At 43.0% G+C, this 14,552-nt stretch overlaps 1 non-coding gene across 1 annotated transcript; it reads right to left on the bottom strand.

The window, feature by feature from the left end:
* Nucleotides 1-11,186: 11,186 nt before the first annotated feature.
* LOC125589523 lies at nt 11,187-11,293 on the bottom strand. Its single transcript, XR_007325705.1, has one exon. It is a non-coding gene; the product is annotated as a small nucleolar RNA R71 (small nucleolar RNA).
* Nucleotides 11,294-14,552: the final 3,259 nt, after the last annotated feature.

Genomic DNA, 14,552 nt, shown 5'->3' with positions numbered 1-14,552 from the left:
TGCCTTCGTTTATGGATCTTTGGTGTAGATTATTTTTTTAGGAAGTTTGGAAGTTGAAAAAAATGTGTTGGTATCTAACTGTGGTCAGTGGTTTATTAATGTCATAATACTAACCATTAAACAAAGCCGAGCAAAAGTTATTTAGCCGTTAGAAGGGTTGTGTTTTTGGTTACATAGTTTTTGTTGGAAAAAACCCCCTAAGAAGTACACAAACTAGATAGTTAAGTCTTTTTGGTCAGCCTGTTTAACACACCAGTAAGACCAAAGCAAAAGAAACCTAAATGTAAACTGAAGCAATAATAGTAGAGGGAATGTGTGGCCATGTTCATGTGGTCATTGATGGAGGAGTTCCATAGATGGGGAGGGCAATGGACTTGTAGATGTCGAGAGCATATTGCTTGCGCAACTCATCAACTAAAGGGTCCGTGAGGCCACGCATGTAAGGTTCCGGGCCACTGTTGGCATGCATCTCCATGAATTTGACAGACAAGGGGCTGCAGTCACCCCCTCGTTTGTTGATGTAAAGGTCATTTATGTGGGTCCATGTGAAAGGGCGATCGCCAGCGAACTATGAAGGGGTATATGTGGTCAGCTTGTTGATTACAAAGGGGAGCATCGCGAGAACTGGTTCAAGAAAATGTTGGACGTTTGAGTTGCTGTAAAGCGTAGGTAATGGGTCCAGTACTTCGACAAGGCTTAATGGGAGGTTGATAGCAAGGCCGACCCAATGTTTGTCATCTCAAATTATAGGTGCGTAAATGGTGTGGATGTTGCTGACCCAAGTTTGACCTGGTAGGAGGACAAGGTTGGAGAGTTTTTTTATCCCAAAGGAATTTGTCTTTGTCGTACGCTGCGTTGAACTGTCTCCACTTCTTCTAGATGTAGGATCTGAGCCACGGAGAAAGGAAGATGCTTTGCTCGACGGAAAACATGGATTTGTGGGCTGCACCAACAGTATAAATAAGTATCTCCATATCCTGAAAATGTCAATTTTAGAAGAGTTAACTGCATAGGCATAAACTAGCAGGAAGATTTGTTTTGTTTTATAGACAAGAGCCGTTTTGTTTTATAGACAAGAGACGTACTGTGCTTGTCACCCATTGCGTTGGCGACACTAGTCTGAGCAGAGCGTTGTTAGTGAAAGCGGCTGTCATAGGGTTGACGTGCAAGCTGTGTCCAGAGAGAGTTGAATGATTGTGAAATGTTTGGTATATATGTAAACGATGCAGAGATTTCTATCGGACTTGCATGTTGGCAACTGTTTGAAGAGTTGTCGAAAAAAGATCCCATAGCTGTGGGTCAACTACTGTGATTAGTTTCGTAGCTGGGACTGTTTTGCAGTCCACTAAATGTCTGGCGAGTTCGACTTCTCGTTTCGTTGGCTCATGTTGAACGAAAGGTCTAGCTGGTGAGGAGTCGCTGACGTAGACTGGGTGAAGATATTGGACACTGATCTTCATCAGAGTTTAACTGCCTTTAAGACGTTGGTGAGCAGAAGCATATTCTCTTTATAACTGATTATATTGACAAACAGCAAGAGCACAAGGAGCTAACCATGCCAGATACAGTGGTGGAGGCTTGAGCAACCTTGGTAGCGGTCTCTGCGAAGGCATTAGTGGTTGTGGCATGGGATGTGAAACCAAGTGGGCTAGTTCGTAGGTTTGTCTCTGGTTTCCTGACGTCGTTAATGCGCTTTGGCAATGCTGAAATTACCTGTGGAGAGTGCTCTGTTGAATACAGTCGCAGAGGAGCTGAGGACACTTCAGGTGTGTGTTGTTTGCTAGGGGTAGCTGTGTTTCAGGGTTGTGGCGAATGGTGGGTTGGGGTGCTCCGGTGTTGCTTGGTTGCTGGGAGGGGATTCTCTCCGTTTTGGAGAGGCACATTTGGCCTCCATGGGATCATGTAAGTTGTGGGTAGCGGAGTTGTTGGGTGTCGAGGTGTGGTTAAGAGAGACATGAAAGGGGGATAGTCCTACAAGTGCTGTGGGGTCATGATTGGATTGGTTGAGGGAGTCGTGGGTGGGAGAGTTGTGTTCGGGTGGAGCTCCAATAGAGGTTTGGGGAGGGTTGACGATGTGGGTTCCATTGACTGTTAGTACGACGTAGTTGATGATGTCGGTTGGGCTGTCGGTGATGGTGGGGTTATAGGCAGGTGCGTTGGAGAACCGATGGGCGTTGTACTGGCTGATAAGTGGAGAGTTGGGTTCAGTTTCAATAGGAGATTCAGGAATGTGGTCATGTTGGTGTGGTTGGATTTGAGTGCCTTTCTCCTACTTGGAAGAAACATAAGATTAGTAGTTATTGTGGTTAATAAAGCAAACTGTTAGGTGTCTGAGAACATATTGTTTACCTAACCAGTTGGTCGTTGTTTTGGTGTGTGTAAGGTGAACTTGAACGATGAGGACTTGCGAGCAGTTTTTGGGTGTCGACGAGAAAGTTTACTCTGTTGCTATTGAGTCTCAGCTTTTAGTTCGGCAACAAGTATGTGAAGTTGCTCGACTTTTTCTGCTAACCACGCGTTAGTAGGAGGGGCGAGGAGATTTTTCTTGCTGATTGAATTCTGCCTCTGTTTTGGAGTGGTGGAGCCTTTTTTTATGTCCTTTCTGACCTTAAGGGCCCGTTTCCTTGTAACAGTAGATCTCCTGTGATTTTCCGTGATAGCTTCGACACTTGCGCCAAAGATGGGGTCATGTTCGAGTGGTTATGTATGAGTGCTCCGCTCCTGTGTATTACAAAAATAGCGGAGGAGTTATTTTGGTTACTGTCACAAATAGTAGAAGTTAGAGAATGGAAAGTTTACCTGAGCAGTTGTCCGTTTTTTAGGTGTTCTTAAGGTGAACTTGAAGGATGAGAATTTGCTACCAGTTTTGTTGTGACGATGTGAAAGTTTCCTCTTTAGGCGTCTAGTGTCAGCTTTTACTTCTGCAACAAGTATGTCTAGGAGCTCAACTTTTTCTCCTAACCACTCATTAGTAGGAGGAGTGGCGCCAAGGTTCTTTTGAAAGTAGTTTGAGATCCTCCTCTGTTTGCGGGGGCTCATAGCCATCTTTTTGATGCCATCTCTGGCTCGTAAGGACTGTTTTCTTGGAACAGTATGTTTCCTGTGAATGGTTGTGACAGTAGGTTGGACGTTGAACTCCGGTTTTGATGAATCGCCCCTGGCCAATCACGTATGTGGAATTCGTGGTTTTGAGCAATCAATTCCTCCATATAGCAAACACGCTCGTCTTCGGGCTCGTCACCCCACAAAGGTGCGTTATCAGCAAGTGGTATGAGAGTTGTGAAGCGTAGCTATTCAAAAGTTCATGTTAAGGAAGTAGGGTTTTAGAAAGCTACTAATTTTATTTGCAAGTAGAAAATGTACACACGTTTGAGTCAGCTTCAGCAACCTCAAAATCGTTGATGCTGAGTGACTTATGGAGTGGGAGATGGGGATCTTCGAGCTCGAGCAGAGTAGCCGGGTTTGGCGCAGCTGGAATCTTTATTGCAAGTAGCGGCATTGCTTGGAAGGCAACGAGTTGGAGTGCTAGAGGGAAACCCTGCAATCTGTAGGTTTTCTGTTGGAGTAGTTTGACAAGTTTTCCAACCGGGTCCTTCCCATCTAGCGTAGGTGTTTCATACATGTAATGGTCTTGAGAAAAGATTCACATCCCCAAGGAAACTTGAGAAACTCTTCCACATTGTCAACCATTTGAATGTATTGCAATGTAGGGCGGGGGACTTGTTTGTGAGCAATGAGTACACCGTCGACAATCGTATTAGGCGCAAGTCGAAGGCGCTTATCTGTTTCCATGTTATCTTCGGTCTCTAGCATATGTGCAATGTCAACGACTGTGATAAGAGAGTCATGGCCGAGCAGTTTTTGCCACAGAGGATCCTTAGCCGCATTTCTTGTGTTGAAGGAAGGGCTCTGATAGTGTTCAGGAAAAGGACCACCAGGGAGACCGGTAATTGTTTGAAATTCAGCAAGCGAGAACCGAAATGGATTACCCGCAACAACTGGTCACAAAGTATGTTGGCTAAGAACCAAGATTTGTCTAGACAATAGACTGTGGATCAACTTGTGCGAAACAAGGCATTGACGAGCCGGGAGATTGAAGAGACCGCCGAAACATGACCTTCTGATAAATTCAAACTCTTGAGAACCCTAAAGAGTATGTTTGATGAAACATAGTATGTCGGGCTTGGAGTAGATGTTCAACCGTTTTCTTGGAAATTTGTTTGTTGCAAAGAGGCGTTCTGGTAATCGTTGATCTAGACGGGAACTTTCTCCGGTTTCTGCATTACCATAAAAGAGTTGAATTTTGGTGATAAACACGAGAAAACGAGAGAAGATAGGTCTTACCATTCATTTTGGTATTGACAAAATCAAAAACAGTGACTAGCTAACGAATTGTTAATATCTCGTTCGGGATCTTGATATGACTTCCTCTGCTGTTCTGCGACGAAAGGGGATCTCCGTCAATCAATATCGGAGGGTTCAGAAGTAGATTGGGAGATGTAGGTTTAGATTCGTCATACCTTACAGAAGATCAAGCAGCGTTGTTGAAACCCAGTTAATAATCAACGATTTTCATCTTTTGATGTTGGGAACGGTGAAAAACTACGGTTTCTAGGGTTTGTGTGAAAGAAAAGACTTCGAGTGAGAGAGGATGTGGTCCCGAAATATTATTTTTTGTGTTTTTTAATGAGTAACCAAGCTAGATTACAAAATATTACTTTTTATATTTTTTAATAAGTAACCAAGTTTGTTCTGGTTCTAGGGGTAATTAAGACAAAAAAAGCAAAGGAAAGTACCAGACATGGGCAAAGTATAGGTCCAAGGAAAAGCATGTCTACACGTAAATCTTTCAAATTAAAATGTATTGAAATAAAATTATTATTTTGCACCTAATTATCTATGACTGGACCAGTTGCACTAAGAGAAGCCTTTCACCTCATTTTCCTCAGAATTTTGACGTTTTCTTGACGATTGGTCATTGGACATGTTGTAGAATTTGAAGTATTTCGTTAGAATAAAACTTATTTTTTGCGTATGTTTTTTCTAAGAAACACGCATGGTGCTAGCACTGAAGTCTTCATTTCTATAGAATTCGGATTTTTTTTTTTGCTAAAACGTTAATATTATATAAATATGAAAAAAGGAACTTACAAAGTTGTAATCCTAAAGACAATACTTCCAAGGCAAAAAAAGGAAAAACAAGGAAGTATTACAAGGGAGTAGTGGAGTTTCAATCAACATTTCACGTAACTGAAGCCAAGAGGACAAGAGGGTGTTGTATTTTCTCCTGTCTCTTCTTCCTAAGAGAATGTTGCGCACCTCTCGATCAATAATCCTAAAAACCGTGTTCGGTGGGATGAGAACCTGATTATGGAGGATATTATTTCTCTGCCGCCAAATGTGGTAGAGAGTTGATTGGGTAGCTATCTTCTTCAAAATGGAGACATTTCCAGAGGCCGGTTCTTTGATCCATGAGAGCAGTTCCGTCCAGTTCATGAAGCACACATTAGGGGAAGCGAATCTTGGCAGCACAAACCTCCAAATTTCGGAACTATATCCACAGGTGAGAAGGATATGATCTCGTGTTTCAATTCCAAACAAGCAGACAGGGCAGTTGCTGGCATTTGTGACCCCCCATCGTTCCAGTCGGCTTCTCACAGGCATTCTATCTAGTTGCGCAATCCACATGTTGAAAGCATGCTTAGGAACACACCCTGAGAACCATATCAACTTCGACCAGTCTTTGGGATTTTCACGTGGCCTGCAGTTTTCCAAAGTTCTTGTGGCAGAGAATTTGTTAAGCTGTGAGCCGTCGACTGTCCAGAAGTACTTGTCTACATTAGTAGTCTGCACCGGGGGAGCAACCGTAGTAAGGTGGGCGTGGAGCAAGACCTCGTTGTCTGTTCTGGGGTGTGGAAGGTTCCAAGAGTTACCTGAACAGGCTTCTGCAACAGAGGAGTGCAAAGGTATACGTATTCTTCTTGGTCCATCATCCCCCCAACAATTTTAATAATGAACCGAGTGGAGTCCAGCAATCACTCCAGAAACTGGCTTTTAGTCCATTTCCAACTTCACAGGTAATGAATCTTTCAGCTAAGGGGCGCAGCTTCAGGAGAGATTTCCACACCCCTGAGTCAGTGTCTGAAGCCTGAATTGTCCAGAAACTATTGTGTCTCAGATTGTGATATCCACGCCAAGAGGACCACAGGGAAGGTTTTTCCGAGAACAGGAGCCAAATGTAACGAAGACATAAGGTTGTGTTCCAGACTGTTAGTCTTCTTAATCCTAAGCCACCTTCTGCTTTTGGCAAACAAACAATAGACCAGGAAACCTTCGCTTGTCCTATACGATCCATATTTCCGGACCAAAGGAACCTAACACACATAGAATCAATCAGACGGATGCACCCTTTAGGCAGAACAAACGTGGAGATCCAGAAATTTATCATTCCCATAATAACTGAAGCCAAAAGATGAGCTCGTCCTGTAAAAGATAGTGTTCTCACTGTCCATGATCTGAACTTACTGTTTAGTTTGTCCAGGAGAGGCTCATATTCTGAGATTTTAAGCTTTCGGCTTATGAGAGGAAGACCGAGATAACGGATTGGCAGTGAACCAGCGGTGAATCCATAGCTATCCATAGCGTTTGATTCAATCTGGTTCACTCCCGCCTTGAAGAGCTGAGTCTTTGCCGCATTTATTCTCAGACCAGACCAGGAGGCAAAATCATCTAAGGCCTCGTTAACTCCGTGTAGTGAAGAACTTCCACCATCAAAAAATATCATGACGTCATCAGCAAACATTAAGTGGGTAACCTTCAGCTCAGCCGTTCTTGGGTGATAGTGAATATAGCCCGCCTCAAACCTTGAAAGGAGCAGTTTAGAGAAGACTTCCATGGCAAGAACGAAGAGATAGGGGGACAGTGGGTCTCCCTGTCTCAAACCCCTTGAGCATTTGAAGTTACCCTCAGCACTCCCATTGATCGAAATTGTGAAGGATGGAGTGCATATAAATTTGGAAATCCATTGAATGAACTGAAGTGGAACATTCAACGCCCTTAGAGCTGCAAGAACGAAATCCCATCTGACAGAGTCAAACGCTTTTCTGAGATCGGCCTTGAGCATTGCCTTCGGTTCACTGTCTGACCTATTGTAGCCCTAAACGAGATCAGTCGCTAGTAGGACATTTTCTCCCAAGAGCCTCTCAGGCATAAAAGCAGACTGGTGTGGCGGTATAATTTCCATAAGAACGGGCAGGAGTCTTGATGCTAAGAGTTTGGATACAACTTTGTAAATTGTATTCAAACAAGAGATTGGTCTGAAGTCTGAGGTCGTTGAAGTATTGGGTATTTTTGGAACTAAAATCAGAGTTGTTGCATTCCATTGCCTTAGCATGGAACTTGAAGCAAAGAACTCTTCTATTGCTTCACAGACCTCAGATCCAACAATATCCCAGCAGCCACAAAAGAATTCCGCAGAGTAGCCATCCGGTCCACAAGTTTTGTTATGGGGCAGAGCGAAGAAGACATCCCTGATCTCCGCTCTCGTAAACGGCTTTGTCAGGGCACATTTCTGATCATCACTACACTTGTTAGGTAGTAGCAGATCCATATCTTCTTGAATGAACATTCGTGGCTCTTCTATATCGCCTAGGAGGGTGGAGAAATACTCAATGTAGTGATTCATCACCCCTGATTGAGTATCAAATCTCTCCCCTGATGGCGCAATCAGGTAGTGAATATGGTATGTAGCTCTCCTCATGTTCATCATTTGGTGAAAGTAGGCAGTGTTACAGTCCCTGTTTGCCAACCATTGAACCCTAGATCTTTGAAGGAAGAAATTATCCTCGGCTTTGACAAGCAAGAGCCACTTCTGTTGTGCTTGAAGTTCTAGAGTTGCATTTTGTGTTGAGGGCTCCGACATTGTCTCAGCCTGGTGTTGCAGTAGAATCGCGTGAGCCTCTTTTACTCTTTTTTCAATTCCCGAGTAGTTTGACCTACTGAATTCTCGGATCTCCTTTTTTAATAGTTTCAGCTTCCTGGCTTTTTAATAGCTTCAGCTTCCTGGCGAGACGGAACATCGCAGACCCAACAACGTTGAAAGAATACCAGTGGTAACATATCATGGAGTGGAAATCCTCATTTTTAAGCAGGAAGTTATAGAACTTGAATGGTGCTTTCCTGTGATTTGACTCCAGCTCTAGGCTCACTCCCATTGAGGCATGATCAGAGAAATCTCTTTCCCCAAATGTAGCGTAAGATGATGGATAGGCAGACGACCAAGCTTCATTAATCAGCACTCGATCCAATTTCTTTGCAACCGGCTGTAGAGGGTTCATGTTCCACCAAGTGTATTCACTTCCCCGGTAATTCAGATCGTTTAGCCCAGAGAAGCGAAGACACTCTCTGAAAACACGGGTATTACTGTCTACATTCTCTGTGGCAGCGGCTGAGTGCTCCATAGGATGCCTAATCTGGTTTAAATCTCCCAAAATAATCCAAGGCCTAGCAGACGTATCACCACTTGCTGAAACCTCTTTAATTTCCTCCCATAATGTGTTTCTAACCTCAGCGAAATTCGAAGCATAAACTACATAAACTACAATCCATTCCGCAGCATCTGGCAGAAAAATATTACATGTGATCATCTGAAGAGACTTCTTGATGATAGTAACTTTGACACTAGGGTGCCAGACAATCCAAATCTTTCCCAACTCCGAGAAATCATAGTTATCATCGTAGAGCCAACCTGGAAGGACCTGAGCAATGAACTTTTGGCTCTTTGGTTGCTTCACGTGAGTCTCTATGATTCCACCAAAAAGGTTTTTATTATTCTTTATCCAATATTTAAATCCGCGTCGATGACTTGATATATTGATATCTTGCATATTTGCATTGTTTTAAGCTTCCATTTTGTACATAATGATCATATAGAGTAAGAGTTTAGCATCTTTAGGATCCATTTTGCATTCATATGTCTTAATCAGGTATTAGAGTGACCTACAGAGTGATTGGAGGTGTTTAGAGGCATGGGAGTTAAAGAAAAGATGAAAATGAAGTTTAGTTCGAGTTCAAGCCAGTTCAACTCGGGGAGAACCAGTGCGGGTTAGTTTACCCGCGTCGAGATGTCGAGAAGAACATAGTGAAGAACTTCAACGTGGCTTGGAGCAACGCGGGGTCGAGTACCCGCTCGCACAAGCTAGAAGAATCATCGGAAATCCAGCGCGAGAAGATGACGCGGGTTGGTGTCGATCGTCTCAACCCGCGTCACGAAGAGGCGGGACGGAGTCACGCGGGACGGAGCCACGCAGGATCGACTACCCGCGCGCATGACGAGAGAGTAGCCTCGACAGTCTGATGCGGGACGAAGGCCGTAGGTTCCATTACCCGCGCGCATGACGGGAAAGATCGGCAACGGTCTGACGCGGGGTGAAGGCCGCGGGTTCCACTACCCGCCCGCATGAAGCAGAAGATCAGCGAGCATCCGACGCGGGTTGTGTGACGCGGGGTATGCCCAGTCGCTCCAACCCGAGTCGATACTTTACCTTAGTCGAATTTTAATATTTTCAAGGGCTTTTTAGACTTTTTAATGGAAACCATTAGGTTTACCAAAGACATATAAATACTTTTGTAATCCCAAGAGGGGATCTTATCTTTTTTTTTTCTATCAAAATAAGAAAGAACTTTTAGGTGAAAGATCTTACCTTGATCATTTCTTCTTGTCATTTCCTTGATTAATCTGATCATTAATCATGATTAGCACCAAATCATCATTGATTCTTGGGCTCATCATGAAGAGTATTGAGTAGTCATCTTTGGATTCATGGGCTAGGGTGATTAAGGGTGATTAGAGATGATCTAGGGTGTTTAAAGTTAGATCTACTTGTTTCCTTGCTTGTTGAGGGTTCCAAATGCTATTTTAGTCTTGATCATACTAAAATAGATCTCTAGGCATTTCCTGCCCACAAGGTGTATGATGAAATGCTTGAACCAACTCTTCAATGCTTTTAGCTTTCTTTACCTAAGAGATTAGTTGCTAAAGGAGTTAAGATTGCTATTGGATTTGTTCTCCATGTTTGCTTTAGTGACATTCAACCTAAGAAATTAGATGCTTGAGTTGCTTTACCAAAAGAACATTCATCTAGAGATAGAGCTTGTTTAGCTTAGTGTCTAGGCATAAGGAAAGTGTTTGATTGATTATCTTGCCACCCTTAGATTGAATCTACATCACCTGAGATCAAATGCCTAGCCCCATGAGTCCTTTTACTTCAAATTAAGAAAGAAAGATCATTACTTTATTGCATTAGCTTATAGTTTTTAGTTCATACAATCTTTAAAACCGGATCGCATTTAGCTTAAGCATAAACTTGCATTCCCTTTGCTTTAGAATCACCTAGGATTGGTTCGACAATCTTTTATACTACATTGATTTGATCTTAGACCCTTGAAAAGTCTTGCATCAAATTGGCGCCGTTGCCAAATTCTAGGTTGATTGTGACATTGAGATTTAGTCATTTGCTTGAGACTAAGTCAATTTTTGTTTAATTGTGTTATTGCTTTTCTTTCTTTTTCTCCCTTTGGATTTCAGGTGTATGAACACAAAGAGCAGAGGTCCAACAAACCTAGTTCCAAGAGTTGAAGACATTAGAGCACTTGAGAGGGAGATTGCAAGACAGAGAAGAGAAGTAGAGAAACAAGCTCATTTGCAAAGGTTGGGGTTTGATATGGAGAATTTGCCTCAAGCTGGTGATGCCCAAAGAGGCATTGATCCAAGAGCTGATCACCTTCGACCACAGCGCCAGCCACAACATCCACCGCGACAAGCTCGCGCCATTGGAGCCTATGATCAACCTCACATTGATAGTCATAGGTTAGGAATCAGAGCACCACCAGTGGAGAACAACAACTTCGAGATCAAGTCAGGGCTGCTCAACACCATAGAGAACAACAAGTATCATGGTCTTGCTGCTGAAGACCATTTTGATCACTTATACAAGTTTGACAAGTATTGTGGCTTGTCTAAGACCAATGGTGTTTCTGAAGATGCCTTCGAGTTGAAGCTGTTCCCTTTCTCTTTGGGAGACAAGGCACACCAATGGGAGAAGACTCTTCCAAGCGACACTGTCACCACTTGGGAAGAGTGTAAGAGAGCTTTCCTAGACAAGTTCTTCTCTACTTCAAGGACAACTAAGATCAGGAACGAAATCTCTGGGTTTCAACAGAAAGGTCTAGAGAGTTTCAGTGAAGCATGGGAGAGGTTCAAGGGCTATTGGTCTCAATGCCCTCATCATGGTTTCAGCAAGGAGAGTTTGCTTAGCACCTTCTACAGAGGAGCTCTACCACAGTGCAGAAACAGGCTCGACACTGCCAGCAATGGTTTCTTCTTGGGGAGAACCGAGGAAGAGGCAGAGGAACTGGTAGAGAACATGGCTAAGAGTGACTCGGTCTACAGTGAGGAGCATAGGGTCAACAGAAGTGATGATCAACAGACAAAGAAAGAGATCAAATCCTTGCAAGAGAAGATGGACTTGCTTCTTTCCAACCAAGCTAAGCAAGAGCAGATGAACTTTGTGGGTGGTCCTAATCAAGAGGTTCCTCCCAATATCAATGAGGTTGATGGTTTGGAAGGCCAAGAGGAGTTGTGCTTCATCAACAACAATGGTTCTTGGTACAGGAAGGAGCCTAACTTTCAGTACAACAACTACCAGCAAAGGCCCTACTCTAACAACCAGCAAGGAGGATACCAACAGAAGCAAAACACTCAGCAAGGAAGCTATCAACCTAGACAAAACACCCCTCCTGGTTTCAACAATAACAACAATCAGTCTACTCAGGCTCAAGGAAGTTCTTCCCAAGCTTCAGCTTCAGATACAAGTGTGGATGCAATGTTCAAGAAACTCTTGGATTTTCAGGCTAAGAATGAGAAGACAATGGGGTATGAGTTCAAGAACATTCACTCCAAGATTGATGGAAGCTACAATGAGCTCAACAACAAGATCAGACATTTGGAGAACCAGTTTGCTTCAATGAATTCTCAACCAAGTCGCCAACAAGGGGCATTACCTGGAAAGCCAGAGCAAAATCCCAAGGAAACTATGAAAGCAATCACCCTATGGAGTGGTAAACAGTTATCTCCAAGAATTCTCACCAAGGATGGTGAAAAGCAAGGTGGGGAGGTGGCTATCAACATTGATGATGAGGTGGTGATTGTAGATGAAAAGGTTGATGAAGAGATTCTAGAAAAGATTGTTGAAGCTAAGGGTAAAGGAAAGGTTGGTGAAGAGAAGAGGACGGTGAAACATGGTGAAACTGCTACTCCAACAAAGGACTCCTCTTTTGTTCCTCCTCCCTATGAGCCAAAGCTACCATTCCCTGGAAGATTCAAAAGACAGCTATTGGAGAAGTACAAGGCACTCTTTGAGAAACAAATGAGTGAAGTTCAGATCACAATGCCCATCATTGATGCTTTTATGCTGGTTCCTCAATACAGCAAATTCTTGAAAGATGTTGTAGCTTCAAAGAAGAAAGAGATGGAGGGCATGATGATCCTTACCCAAGAGTGCAGTGCCATTATCCAGAGGTTAGATGTTCCAAGGAAGCTAGTGGATCCAGGATGTTTCACCTTACCTTGTGCTCTAAGACCCATGGTATTTGAACGGTGTCTTTGCGATCTTGGGGCTAGTGTCAGCTTGATGCCTTTGTCTATTGCAAAGAAGCTTGGATTTACTCAATACAAGAAGTGTTAACTCTCTTTGGTGTTGGTTGATAGATCAGTGAAGATTCCTGCAGGTATTTTATAAGACCTCCCCTTGATGGTTGGTAACTTTGAGATCCCTACTGATTTTGTTGTGTTGGAGATGGGGGAGGAAGCCCAAGACCCTTTGATCCTTGGAAGACCATTCTTAGCCACAGCAGGAGCTATTGTGAATGTTAGACAAGGAAAGATTGATCTTCATCTTGGACAAGGGAACATTCTGCACTTTGACATCAATGAAGTGATGAAGAAGCCAACCATCCAGAACCAAGTTTTCTACATTGATGAAATGGATGCTCTAGCTGATGAGCTTCTAGAGGAGTTGGCACTTGAAGACTCTCTACAGCATGCTTTAACAATCGAGAGAGAAGTCCAAGTGATTGAGAACAAGAAAAGTGATGCCTATGTGAAGATGCTGGATTCTCACAAGGGGATTAGTGGTGAAGGTCAGAATGAGGAGCTTACATATGAGGCTCACCATGCTTCCTCGGCCACTCAACAAGAGAACCACCAAGAGGATGATTGGAGTGAACTCAAAACACCAAAAGTGGAGCTTAAACCTCTTCCCCATGGTGTAAGGTATGCCTTCCTTGGCCCTAATGAAACTTACCCTGTCATAGTGAGTAGTGAGCTTAGTGAAGATGAATTGTCTAAACTTTTGAATGAACTTAAAAAGTATAGAAAGGCAATAGGCTACTCACTAGATGATATTAAAGGGATATCACCTTCTTTATGCATGCATAGGATACATCTAGAGGATGAATCTATGAATTCTATAGAACATCAAAGAAGGTTGAATCCCAACTTGAAAAATGTTGTTAAGAAAGAGATTCTAAAACTCTTAGATGCAGGAGTAATATATCCTATTTCAGATAGCAAATGGGTATCTCCTGTGCATGTTGTCCCAAAGAAGGGAGGAATTACTGTGGTCAAAAATGATAAGGATGAACTAATACCAACAAGAACAATAACAGGCCATAGGATGTGCATAGATTATCGAAAACTTAACTCAGCATCTAGAAAAGATCATTTTCCATTGCCATTCATTGATCAAATGCTAGAGAGACTTGCAAATCATCCCTATTATTGTTTTCTTGATGGGTATTCAGGATTCTTCCAAATCCCCATACATCCAAATGATCAAGAGAAAACGACTTTCACATGCCCTTATGGTACCTTTGCTTATCGAAGGATGTCATTTGGGCTATGTAATGCTCCAGCAACTTTCCAAAGATGAATGATGTCTATTTTCTCTGATCTTATAGAGGATGTAGTGGAGGTATTTATGGATGACTTCTCTATCTACGGATCTTCGTTTTCTGGTTGTTTGTCCAATCTTAGCAGGGTCCTCAAGAGATGTGAAGAAACCAACCTTGTGCTGAACTGGGAGAAGTGTCACTTCATGGTTAAGGAAGGGATTGTGCTTGGACACAAGATTTCAGAAAGGGGGATTGAGGTAGACAAGGCCAAGATCGAAGTGATGGTTGGATTAGCCCCACCAAAGATGGTTAAAGACATTAGAAGCTTCCTTGGTCATGCCGGATTCTACAGAAGATTATCCAAGACTTCTCAATGATAGCAAGGCCAATGACTAAGCTTTTATGCAAGGAAGCTGCATTCAACTTTGATTGGGAATGTCTGGAAGCATTCAAGAAGTTGAAAGACAAGCTGGTTAGTGCCCCCATTGTGCAGCCACCAGATTGGGATCTCCCCTTTGAGATCATGTGTGATGCTAGTGACTATGCTGTGGGAGCTGTTCTTGGTCAAAAGAAGGACAAGAAGACTCATGTGATCTACTATG

Source organism: Brassica napus, chromosome C6 (genome assembly GCF_020379485.1).
Source record: "Brassica napus cultivar Da-Ae chromosome C6, Da-Ae, whole genome shotgun sequence".
Taxonomy (NCBI): domain Eukaryota; kingdom Viridiplantae; phylum Streptophyta; class Magnoliopsida; order Brassicales; family Brassicaceae; genus Brassica; species Brassica napus.
The sequence above is the reverse complement of the archived record's forward strand: the minus strand, read 5'-3'. Positions and strand labels throughout refer to the sequence as shown.